The sequence below is a fragment of the Lactuca sativa genome, chromosome 2 (assembly GCF_002870075.4).
Source record: "Lactuca sativa cultivar Salinas chromosome 2, Lsat_Salinas_v11, whole genome shotgun sequence".
Taxonomy (NCBI): Eukaryota; Viridiplantae; Streptophyta; class Magnoliopsida; order Asterales; family Asteraceae; genus Lactuca; species Lactuca sativa.
Window position 1 is genome coordinate 209383724 of NC_056624.2, and position 12276 is coordinate 209395999.

A 12276-nucleotide genomic window follows, 5' to 3' on the forward strand; every position below is an offset into this window, starting at 1 on the left:
AGATTTATTTATCAATATAATAGTGTTTGATAATGAATTATTAATGTATTGATTTTTTTTATTCGTGAGTATATTCATGTATGATTAGTAGTTAATTTTTTTATTCATTTAAAAATGAAAAATTTTATTTTTAAATTGTGTTGTATTCATTTATGATTACAACTGTATATTCTAGAGCACCAACTCGTCGAGTGTATGAACAAACTCGGCGAGTTGGTCAGTTGTGTGCTTGGATTCGGCGAGTCCACTATCCAGAACAACAGAAAACCGATTTTTAAAGCTTAAACAACAAGTAGCATCAAGTATGTAAGACAAAGCTTAATGAGTTTTCCCAAAGTACCACCACACAACAGGTAACAATATGCATATTGAGGCCATGATTAACAATCTGGATTACCGTTGAGTCCATAGCATGATTTTGTCTTGCCTTCAGGCCCACATTTCATGTCTGAATCGCAAGGTTGTAAAAATCGCTCGACGTTAGCTAGTCAGTGGACTAGGGTCAAGGGATTAATCGGCTAGGAGGAGATTAATCGGGTACCATTAATTGCTATTTTGTTAGATTTTAAAAAGTTAAATATGACTAATATCATATAAAAGTTCATAAATACCACTAATATCATACCAAAATACGTTAATATGATAAATACAACACTAATCATACATCAATAGTTTCTATTGAGATATAACTTCTTCAAAGTATTAAAATTTCATCGGGTTCTACTGCTTCAGTCATTTTGTATGCATGGATTAATCGCTAGGCGCTCTTTAATCGGTCGAGTAGCTCCTAGGGATTAATTGGAGATTAATCGGGGTTTTTACAACACTGCTGAATCGTTTGACGTAAAATCAGACGATGAATGCGAATATTGTTTGTTGGGAAAGATGACTAAGTCACCTTTCATAGGAACTTGTGAAAGAGGTGAAGATTTGTTATACCTCATCCATATTGATGTATGTGGTCCCTTCAGATCCGATATAAGGGATGCAAATCGCTACTATGAAACATTTACTGATGATTATAGTAGATATGGTTATATCTACTTGATCAAGCATAAGTTAGAAACTTTTGAAAAGTTCAAAGAGTTTAAGTACGAAGTAGAGAATAAATTGGGCAAGAAGATAAAGATGCTTCGATTTGATAGAGGTGGAGAGTATTTTAGTATCGAGTTTAATATCTATCTAATGAAATGTGGAATTGTTTCACAATTGACAGATCCTAGTACACCACAACTTAATGGTGTGGTTGAGAGACATATCAAACCCTGTTGGACATGGTTCATTTTATGACAAGTCAAGCTTCCCTCCTTATATCGTTCTGGGGATATGTTTTAGAAACATCAACCCATATTCTAAATCTTGTTCCTACTAAGAAGGTTACTGTTAACTTATCCTTTAGGGGAACGTCAAAAAAGAAGTCAAACTGACATCGGGCTTGGCCTGGTCAGAACCTAGTCTAAAGCCAAGTTTGGGCCTTCACCAACGTGAAGAGAGCTGATATAGCGGTTAAGGCGCAGAGCCGCACCTTAACCCATTCTCCAAGAAACTACATCCCGACAAATGTAGGACCAATCAGAGAGTCCCACTCGTCCATTAGACGATAGCCACGATCTTCGTAAATCTCTAGAAGATCTCCTTCCAGCCAATGAGAGAATGAGACAAAAGACGTGATGGAGGACCTTCCAATATGGGTCCGCCACGTTGCACTTCACGAGGGAATCCTTAACAGAATTAGATGAGGGACACACCTCTTAAACAGGTATAAAAGGATCCTCCTTCCTCATGGGGAAGCGGACAGAATTCTCTCTTTCTTGTAATCTTCTACTATTTTTCTCATATCATATACTAACTTTATTGTCGGAGCTTCGTCCCGGGAACTCCTCCAAGATGTTGACTAATGGTCATCTCTCTTTTTTGCTCTGTGATAACAGGAGAAGATACCCAAACAGATCTCCCTTGCAGTTCTGACTTCATACATTCTAGTATATCACAACATTTGGCGCCATCCGGGCGTATCTTTAGAACAATACACCCATGAAACGAACCCAGAAAGCAACAATGGCAGGTGATATTCCGGTGACATCAGGGGCAGCGGTGAAAAGCCCGCAGCGCCCAATGCAGTCACTTGATGGTGCTAAACTTCCATTTAGGAGGAGCACACTTCAAACCACACATCGGTCTCATAGACACCATTCAGTTCTGCAGCTGAAATGACGGCAGCTTACATAGCCAATCTATGGTGCCCAACAACCAACACAACCTCACAAGTAGCAATCGTAAGCACAACTCTGCAGATCTTTGAAATGCAACAAACAGAGATCCCTACCCTGCAACAACAACCCTTCCCGCACGCTTCCGACATCGGAACCTGGATTCCTCACACCATTCAACCACAACCACAATATCCCCCGATGATCCACCCACACGCCGCCATGGAAGGGTTGTTTCATGTGCTGATATTTGCACAAAATCTCCGATCTTCAACCAACTCGTACAACAGATGCCAGGTGCAACCCATTCACTGTCTCATCCACAAGTAACATGCGTGCAGACTTTGTCCAGCCAGGGGTCTGACCCTTATGGATCCGGCGTCCAGTTCTCAGTAGCATCCAAATTTAACCCCCTCATGGTAGTCGGTCAACCGTTCAGTCCGTACACATAACGGTACACAGGAGCAAGCCCATATCTGGTTCCCCCGATAGAGCAATATGCAATCCAGAGCTTTGGATTGCAGCCAAACCTACAACAGTATCAACCGTACATCTCGCAGGTGGCCATGCATAACCAGATGTATGCGAACCCTTACCATATGAAGCAACACATGGTTTATGGTGGTATGCCATACTCATACATGGGACAACCCCATGTGAAGCGTATGTTCCAACTTCAGCCATGAACTCCTAAAGTACGAGACCTCATACACTGCGATGATACCTAACATGCCAAAGTATGAATGCATGTTGTGATATGCTACAGAGGATGGAATCGGAACTGCAGGGGGATCCGTATAAGTATCTTCTCATGTTATCACTGTGCAAAAGAGAGAAATGATCGTTAGTCAATGTTCGGGAGGATTTCTCAGGATGAAGCTCCGACGATCAAGTCAGTATGAGATCTGAGAAAGATGGTAGAAGATTATAGGGAAGAGATAATTTCGTCCCCTTCCTTGTCAAGAAGATGGATCCTTTTATACATGTGTTAGAGGCGTATCCCTCAACCGATTTTGTTGAGGATTCCTTTGTGAGGTGCGACGTGGCAGACCCATATTGGAGGGTCCTTCGTCATGCTATTTGCCTCATTCCCTAATTGGCTGGGAGGAAATCTCCTAAATGTTTATGAAGTTCATGGCTATCGTCTAATAGGCGAGTGGGACTCTCTGATTGGTCCCACATTTGTCGGGATGTAACTTCTTGAAATAGGGGTTAAGGTGCGGTTCTGCGCCTTAATCTCCATATCAGCGCTCTTCGCGTTGGCGAAGGCACAAACTTGGCTTTAGATTAGGTTCTAACTAGGCCAAGACATGTGTCAGTTTGACTTCTTTCTTGACGTTCCCCAAAGGGATATATTAACAAGTCCCTTAGACTCGTAGGTATATGTGTCAGCTTGACAACGTCTCCGTTCGAGTCTATGTCCTAACATATGTATGTTCGGGATTTTGTTCTATCGTTTCACAGGCTTTAGGCAGCACCGTAAATGCGTGTCAGTCCCGTTGAGAGATGGTTCGTGACGCCAGTTTCGCCTTTAAAATCTCCTTTTTTCCCAGGCTTTTCATCCTCATATCCCTATTCTAGCTTTGTTGCATCAATCTGAGTATTCTGTTAATTTTCTTTTTGATTGTTCATGCTTTTCTCAATGATGGACCGTTACATAGAGTCCTTACTGCTGAGGAGTTCCAATTTCTGCAAGATCGCTTCGGCTTCTTACCAAAGCACGAATTACTGATTCCGGCAAAGGGGGCATCAATCTTTGATCTCCCTTAAGATAAGGTGGGGGTTCCGATCCCTTTATTTTAAGCGGGATTACGCTTGCCGACATCCGATTTCTTCATCATGATTATGGACCACTATGTCTTTTTCGTCGACGAGTTGACCCCGAGCGCTTTTAATAAAATCGTCGGTTTTGAACTGATTTGTCGATCTCTAGAATATGTACCAACTTTCTGGGTTTTCAATTACTTCTTCTATTTGACTACAAATTCCAGGGTCCGTAATTTAGCGAAGAGGGTGGCATTCGTCAGTTGATTTCTGAACAAGACGCTCCGAGGAAAAATTGGCAGTATCAGTGGCTTTGGGTTAACCAAAACCTTGTGGGGCGCAGATATCGTAGAACCCGAGATTTTTCTAACCGTCTCCCCAAGTTGTTAGGGAGTAATCTGACTCTTGGCAAGCGTCTGGGAAACATCACCATCATTAGGAGGAACTTGGAAGATTTCATTCTTGCAGTGGTCGGTATGAGTGCTACCTGGAGGGCTCGCGGGAAAATGGTGCAGACGTTCATTGTGAGATGTAGTATTAACCCTTCTCCTTACACCCCCCCCCCCTTTTTTTTTTTGAAAACAGAGTGAGGATAAGATATCTTGTTGGCTTGTAAGATCTTACTTTTGGCATTTGTTTTCACAGATGTTGATTCCGAGATTTCTTTGGAAATGGCCCTACGTGGTCACTATCAGGGCAAGCTTTTCCATCGGGAGATCGATCTTGTAGAGGATTTTCCTCCTCCTGTGTTTGAAAGGCACATGCGAGAGATTGCTGGACTACCGTTGGTGGAAGGAGGAAATGTGGGTTCTAGCGGGCTTGCGTCGCCTTCCCAGCCGACCGTTGGGGTCGTTTCCCTAGTTCGCCCGCCGGTTTCTGCTCCTTCTGGTTTTCCTGTGGGGGTGCAAGCAGGAAGAGGTAGTGCTCCTACTTGGAAAAGGCGAAGTTTGCGTCTGGTGCCGTTGTCGGATGAGGAGACAAAATACAACGATGCGGGTCTTCGTCATCATAAAGCCCGTAGGACTGTATTTGTGGTCAGGCTTCTTGGTGATGTCGGGGTTATTCTCGACAGTCAATTTTATGTGCCTGGGAAAAAAAATGTAGTGGTGGTGCCTATTTCTCTAGAGTCGTCACCCTCACCATCCGTTGGTTCGCCCTTGGTTAACCCTGGTTTCGACTCTATATCTGGGGGTGCGTCGAGTTCACCTGGAGGTTCTTTTCAGCGGGAGAAGCCTTCCCTGGTTAATGAAATAGGAACTTCATCTTGTTGGGTTTTGAGCATTCTAACACTCCTAAGTGTACATGCAACCCTAAATACCTTGGATCTATGTTTTCTCTATTATACATGCAAATATGAACATCCAAGGTATTATCCTAATCTAGCACACAAAACAATGAATATAACAAGATAGAATACATACCTCTTTGGTGTAGAATGTTCTCAAGAAGCTTGAGTGCCTAGTGCCCCAAGTGTGACACCTCAAATTTCTCACACAACACCAAATGCACTTGGAAGACTTAGAGAGAAACACCATACTTCTAAAATCGGCTAGCCCTTCTCTATATTACATAGTGGTTGATTTTTCCAAGAGTATGATCTTTATATAGTGTTACAATTAGGGTAAACCCCAATTGTCATGACTTTCCATTTCCTTGGATCCATGGGTTCAAATACACCATGGAGCATCCATGGAGCATCATATGGGTTTTAGCCCAACTTGATTATCCATGGAGCATTAGCCCACTATACAAGTATGAATGATTTACACAATCAACCCATATATTTAATTAGTCTTCTTTTGATCACTTAATTAATTCTAGATTAATTATTGATCAATAATAAATAAATAATCTTATTAATATATTATAACTTATAATATATTAACAAACCTTAAGTGTTCTTTCTCTCATTATAGTCTATCCAAATGCATGATGCCATGCAACCCAAATGGACCATGCCGGGTCGGGTCAAGTCTTACCAATTATAGTTATGGACTTAGACATTAATCCAAAAGTCTCCCACTTGGATAAGTCTAAAACTATTATTGTGTATGACTTCAAAAACCAACTGGCAATCGTAGCTCTCAAAAGCTTCCGTCAAACTCTGACCTTGCCGATGATCTCTGACATTTGTCAATGACTTGTCCATTAGATAAGGGATCATATATTCCTCCATTCTATATATCATATGGACTGAGACATGGATTGTAAATCATTCTCTCTGTCCATCTGTTGTTTCCTGATTTCTGATTTATGACGACTGACTGATTGAACAAATCAAATCAGTCCTGGCTTGGCCAAGCACTCACATGTGTCATCGCTAAATCATCGAGGGGCCCACAAATATCGCTTTTATCCCGAAGGTAAAAGGAATGGATAAACTTCGAGTCATATGGCTTGTTCTACTACTTGTTGAATTATACACAACGACACGTTTTATAACATCGAGTTACCAATGCGGTTTCGTGCAATCAATGTATAACCAACTCATAGTAACAACTCATATCTCTAGGTTTGAAGAATATAAGATATTATCGTCTCATGATCACTCGTGATAAAATCCATGAAGTGATTCAAATGAGCGCGGGTTGAATCCAATACTCAGAACTTATGAGCACTCATGAGTGTTGTAGCACAACTTTGTCCACCAACTTGGACCTCTACAAGCCAACCCATGACAATCTTGATTCATATCTACTTCCAACATATGACTGACTGTGGATGGTTTAAACAACTTAGTCATTCCGGAAGAATAACCTAGTTATTATGGAAGTCAAAACATGCAAAGTGAAACACAAGAATAAATGAATCAAATACGGTATCAAACCTTATGAATATAAATAGACCGCTTCTATTTATCACCATACTGATTACTCATTATTCATTGTTTCGGTTTTATCAACTTTATACTTGAATTAAAACACTAGGTATCCCATGCTCCAAGCATGTACACTATGTTTTCCTAAACAATAGCTTTGCCATACACCAAGTATGCACTCTATGTTTATCTATGATCCTTACTTTGTGAAATAAACCAATTGACCAAACTTTCAATGATTCTAATTTCACACTCCCAAATCGAAATCTGTTAGATTTTAACCTTAAATGCACTACCCTCTTGCAATGAATGTGTACAAAGTCACAAAGACTTGTCAACAACCATTACAGGGTATTCCAATGAAGACCTACTCCATGGACACAAAGCCTTATGTTCAAAGTATGCATTGCTTTGAACATGCTTCTTGCACTAAGTTTTTTTCTAATCTTACACAGATTGCTTCCATCTATAGAGACAACTCTATATTCCCATTTTGACTACTACTTCTGAACAAGAGTTGCCTCTTTTCAGACTATGTCAATATGGCCCTTCCAAAATTCACACTATACTTCCAACTGTCCTTGAGCAACCAATCTTTGGTAAAACATAGATTGTCCTCGACAATTGCTTAATCACTTTAGTCATATCCAATTCTAGTCATTTTCCTCCTTAATGCCCCAAGGCATTTGGAAAATTCATAAAGAATAACTATCATAGCACATGTAATCGATCCTGTATCCAAAGTAAATGGGACACAATTCATGATGTTTCACATAAAGACATGGTTCTATACCAGTCTTTTGCCATAATAATTTTTTGTTTTCCATATTCTCAAAATTTTACTATGAAAAGGGATGCCGTAATCATAATCGAATTTTGAGAACGCAATATATAGAATTTTCTTAAGTTGAACCAATCCAACATGAAATTCATATATATATATATATATATATATATATATATATATATATATATATATATTCTTGACTAAAGATGATTAAAATCTCAATATAAGCTCTTTAGAATGATTATAAACTCTATCTAAGCTTTTCATAGTTGAAATGAAGTATAATTTCCTCTCCCTTAATTATAGCAAAACAACTTTTTCAACCCCTGCAACCTCACGAATTGAAACTTTTGTTTTCTATAATTAACATTGCTAACATCCAATACTTTATCATAATTATCATGCTCCTACTAACATGATGATTATTAGCATAACACTTATGCTCCCACTAGCTTTGACATGTACTCAAAAATCAGCTATTGACTTTTTTACCAAAGTTCAGATTTATGATACTAGATTGCCTTTGATAAGACTTTATCAAAATTATACACCTTATCTTAGATAGCTCACAGGTGTGTCTAAACAACTTCAAAACTATGAAAAGGGATTCTGTAATCATAGTCTTAATTGTTTAAACCTTTGCTATTTCTCATAAGCCCATGTTAGTGTTCCTACTAACAACTTCGAGAATGCAAATATTACTATCTGCTTACAAATCTACTTAGTGAAAGTGTTTCCTCACCATCATTTTCATGAATCGGAGAGAAACCTTATAACACTTAGATTTATATGGTGTATGAGTTCTTACCCATATGAATTTGTCAAAACCATAATCACAAGACAAGGTTAGTGACAAATCTAAACTCATATGGATTGAACTTGTGTAATCTTAAGTTCTTGCCATTTGGCAGCACAAGGGCCTGCCATAGCTTCCAAGTAGCTGTGCAACCAATTGAGGACTCTCAGAACTCATATGCAAAGCCAACTTTCACTGAAATGGGCACAGAATATGTCCACATGATAGGTTATAAACCTCAAGTCGTGTGCTAGTGATGAACTTTAGGTTTTATTCTTGATTAGTTCTTGAGACTTTCAAGACCTTTAAGACTCCCACTGTCCTCTTGACATATAAGACTCTCTTGTCACATATTCAAGGGATAGTGCGGATTCTTTATCAAGACAAACATTTCACACAATTGTTCTAAGTTGGTCTTCGTTTTATCCAAAACATCACAACTTTCCAACTTCAAATGTTTAAGAGTAGATAACGTTTTACTCTTACATTTGACTAGTGTTAATAAACCTTCTTTTGGATATGTCACTCAACTTACAGTCTTGGAGTATGACTCTAAGACTTGTTTTGGAATGAAGTATGACTCATCTTCTTGATTTAACCACTTCAACAATTCATACTTCCTCTTCTTAGCTATCAGAATGCACTTAGAGGATGAATTGTGATAAGGTCTCTTAATCTTTAAGATGATCATATAACATGATACTAAAGTACTCTCCCATCTTTTCAGATTTGAGAAACTTTTATCCTTCTGCCTAATTTGATTCTTCTTATTCGCTCTGCCATACATTGGAACCTTTTCCAATGTCTCAGAATTATACTTAGGCTTATAAGTATAACCATATTTACTAAACTTTAGTAAATCATGACGAATAGTCTTACCGACTATTTGTGGTGGGCTTGATCAATGCACAAGAATGTGTACTCGATCCCTTAGTCCTTTACTTGATTCACACATCCATGTGAACAAGTAATTAGTCTTAATTTTCCAATGCTTGAAAGTTCTCATTCATCATACTATACAACTTGCATGATTCCAAGTTTCGGTCCAATTGAAACTTGGGTGATGAGAATCTTTCCTTATTTGGTAAATTTAGACATTACCACAAATGAAAGAATCAATTTCATATTTCCAGTCTTGCTATTAATGGAATCTTATAAGCAACAAAAATTTTTCACAGATGCCATTGTAAGGATATTTTAAAATAAATAAAATCAGAAATTTTCTTTTATTTTAAAAACTTTGCGGAAAAACTGATCGTTACAATCCATATGAAAACTTGTTGTTATCTATTCCAAAACAATATCTCATAACTCCTAAGAAGTAGCTCAAGAATCCAATCTTCAACCTATGTGATAGAAATCCATCTACGCGATCTGATTCAACATATCTTTTCTTTAAGTTTCTTTACTTTTTCCTTTGATTCTTAAAACAACACTATATGACCCAGTCACATCATGTAATAAGAATCTCAAAGTAGAAACTTAACAGAGTTAGACAAATGGACTTTACCTGAAATAAAGTCAAACCCATTGACTTTACCATCCTTAGGTAAGTTTGGTAGCTTCGTAACCAATGCCCCTTCCTTTGGCAATTTAACATATGGGCTCTTTTATAACGATACATGGGACTATCACAGACTTAGCATTTCTCTTTACCATTTGGTTAACCGAGTTGACTATGGCCGATCCCTTTCTATTAGGAAGAGAATGCTTTTTCTGGATTTCCAGTGTCACCATTGTCAATGTCCGTAAAGTTTTAGGAAGTTGATCTTAGAAAATAGATAAGATCATTAAGGGTCTTGTCATAGTCTGTTTCATAGGAGTCCCAAAGGAACTTACTATGTAACTTAGAAAGTGATTGAACCACCAACTTTCTCAAGACTTTGACACCCAACTCTCCCGACTTGTCAATATGTGACTTCATCTTCAAGATGTGATCACACCTAGACCTTGCATTGCCAATAGGGCTTGAGTGACCTTGAACTTGTGGGTTAGGGAGAATAATTGGAAGAAGTGGAGAAAGTGAAGTTCCAAGAGATTTGGGAAGATCATAAATGTCTGAACTAGACATCTTTTGGGAGATATTCAAGTTGAGTTGATTTAAAGTCCTTAATATGACACCCAATATCAAATATTAAGGCTAGGACCCAACAAACTATTTTTATAACTTAGAAGAGGGATGCCGTAATCCAAGCTATAAAATATTTGAAGGTAGGTGAATGACGATTCACCAATTTCCACCATGAAAAAACGAAATATTAATTAAGTTTTAATTGGATTTGAAACTCCTAGATCTTTTGAGATTCATTGAACTTTTCAATGGCATGTTTCAATCTCGATTGTGCCATTCAGGTTTTGTGACTGGGATGCCGAGGATCACAAAACAAGGTGTGAAGTACCCATGCAAATTACTTGGTACTCTTAAATGTTTATCACCCAACCAATGTGCCAGTAAACCACACACGCTCCACCGGCCTATGATTAAACTTTAAGAAAACCCTTTGCCTACCTTGTTAAATCAAGCTAGTGTGTCGGTAAACCACACACGCTCCACCAACTGATTTAAGCAAAGTGCCAAGTGTAATTTCATGGGTTAGCACCTTATTCACATTTTCATAAGTAACTAAGATTGGGAATTTATAAAAGGTTTAGTTACTTAGTATTTATCATTAATACTTTTAATGAAGGGAGAACTTATAGTCTTTGTCCTACCCGTTCGGCTAACGACCCTCCACCAGTCAAGGAAGCGGTGGGTGAGAGTGGACACCCATTAAACTGCCATTTTATAGGCAGTAACCTTATACCCCCTTATAGACCGGCTTCGTGAATGAGGCCTACTAACGATAAGACTGACTTTTAGTCTTATACATATATATAAATATTATTAACTTATAATATTATAAAATATAAGGGTTGAATTTTAACTCTTTAAAATTCTAAGAGCTTAACTTGGAATTAAAGTATTCATAAGTGAAACTTTTCAAATTCCAAAACTTGAGGGCAAGTTTTGAGACTATTCAAAACTAATTAATTCCATAACTTATGTGTTTAAAGTAGTTTTAATTAAAAGACTCTTCAAGTTCCATAACTTGAGGACAAGTTATGGAAGACTTTAAACTAATAAAAGAATGTTCCTTTTCTTTATTTTATAACTTATGGAACTAATTAAGGTTACATTTTTTTATTAATTATTTAATGAAGAGACTCTTGAACCTCCATAACTTGAGGACAAGTTATGGAGTCATAAAACCATTTAATTAGAACTAGACTCTTCATTTTGTAACCTTTGCCAACTTTTATGAGTTTTATGATTCTTAAATGTGACTTTTCATATAACTTGAGGACAAGTTACAAAAACACACTTTGGAATCAACTCTTAGATTAAAATGGATTAAAACAACTATTTCACACAACTTTTCTATTAATCTAAGCAACTCATATGAACATGATAATTGGAATCAAACTTTTTCATGTAATTAGCATAACACTTAAACTAATACAAAACATGAATCTATTGACAATTATCTTTGAAATTGGATTAGTATGAACATTACCACATCAAAAATAAGTTTATAAGTTCAAAAACAACTTAGGGTAATGTTCCTAGTCCATTTCTAGCCAAAAAAAAGTCGAATTTATGTTGTTTGGGGGTCCAACTCGTCGAGTGCATGAACCAACTCGGCGAGTTGGATGCATTTTGCCTTGGACTCAGCGAGTTTGCTGGGCAGACAGCATCAAAACTCGATTTTTCAGCTACTTTTGCAAGTATAACAAGAAAACAAGTCTAGGCTCTGATACCACTGTTGGGTTTTGAGCATTCTAACATTCCTAAGTGTACATGCAACCCTAAATACCTTGGATCTATGTTTTCTCTCTTATACATGCAAATATGAACATCCAA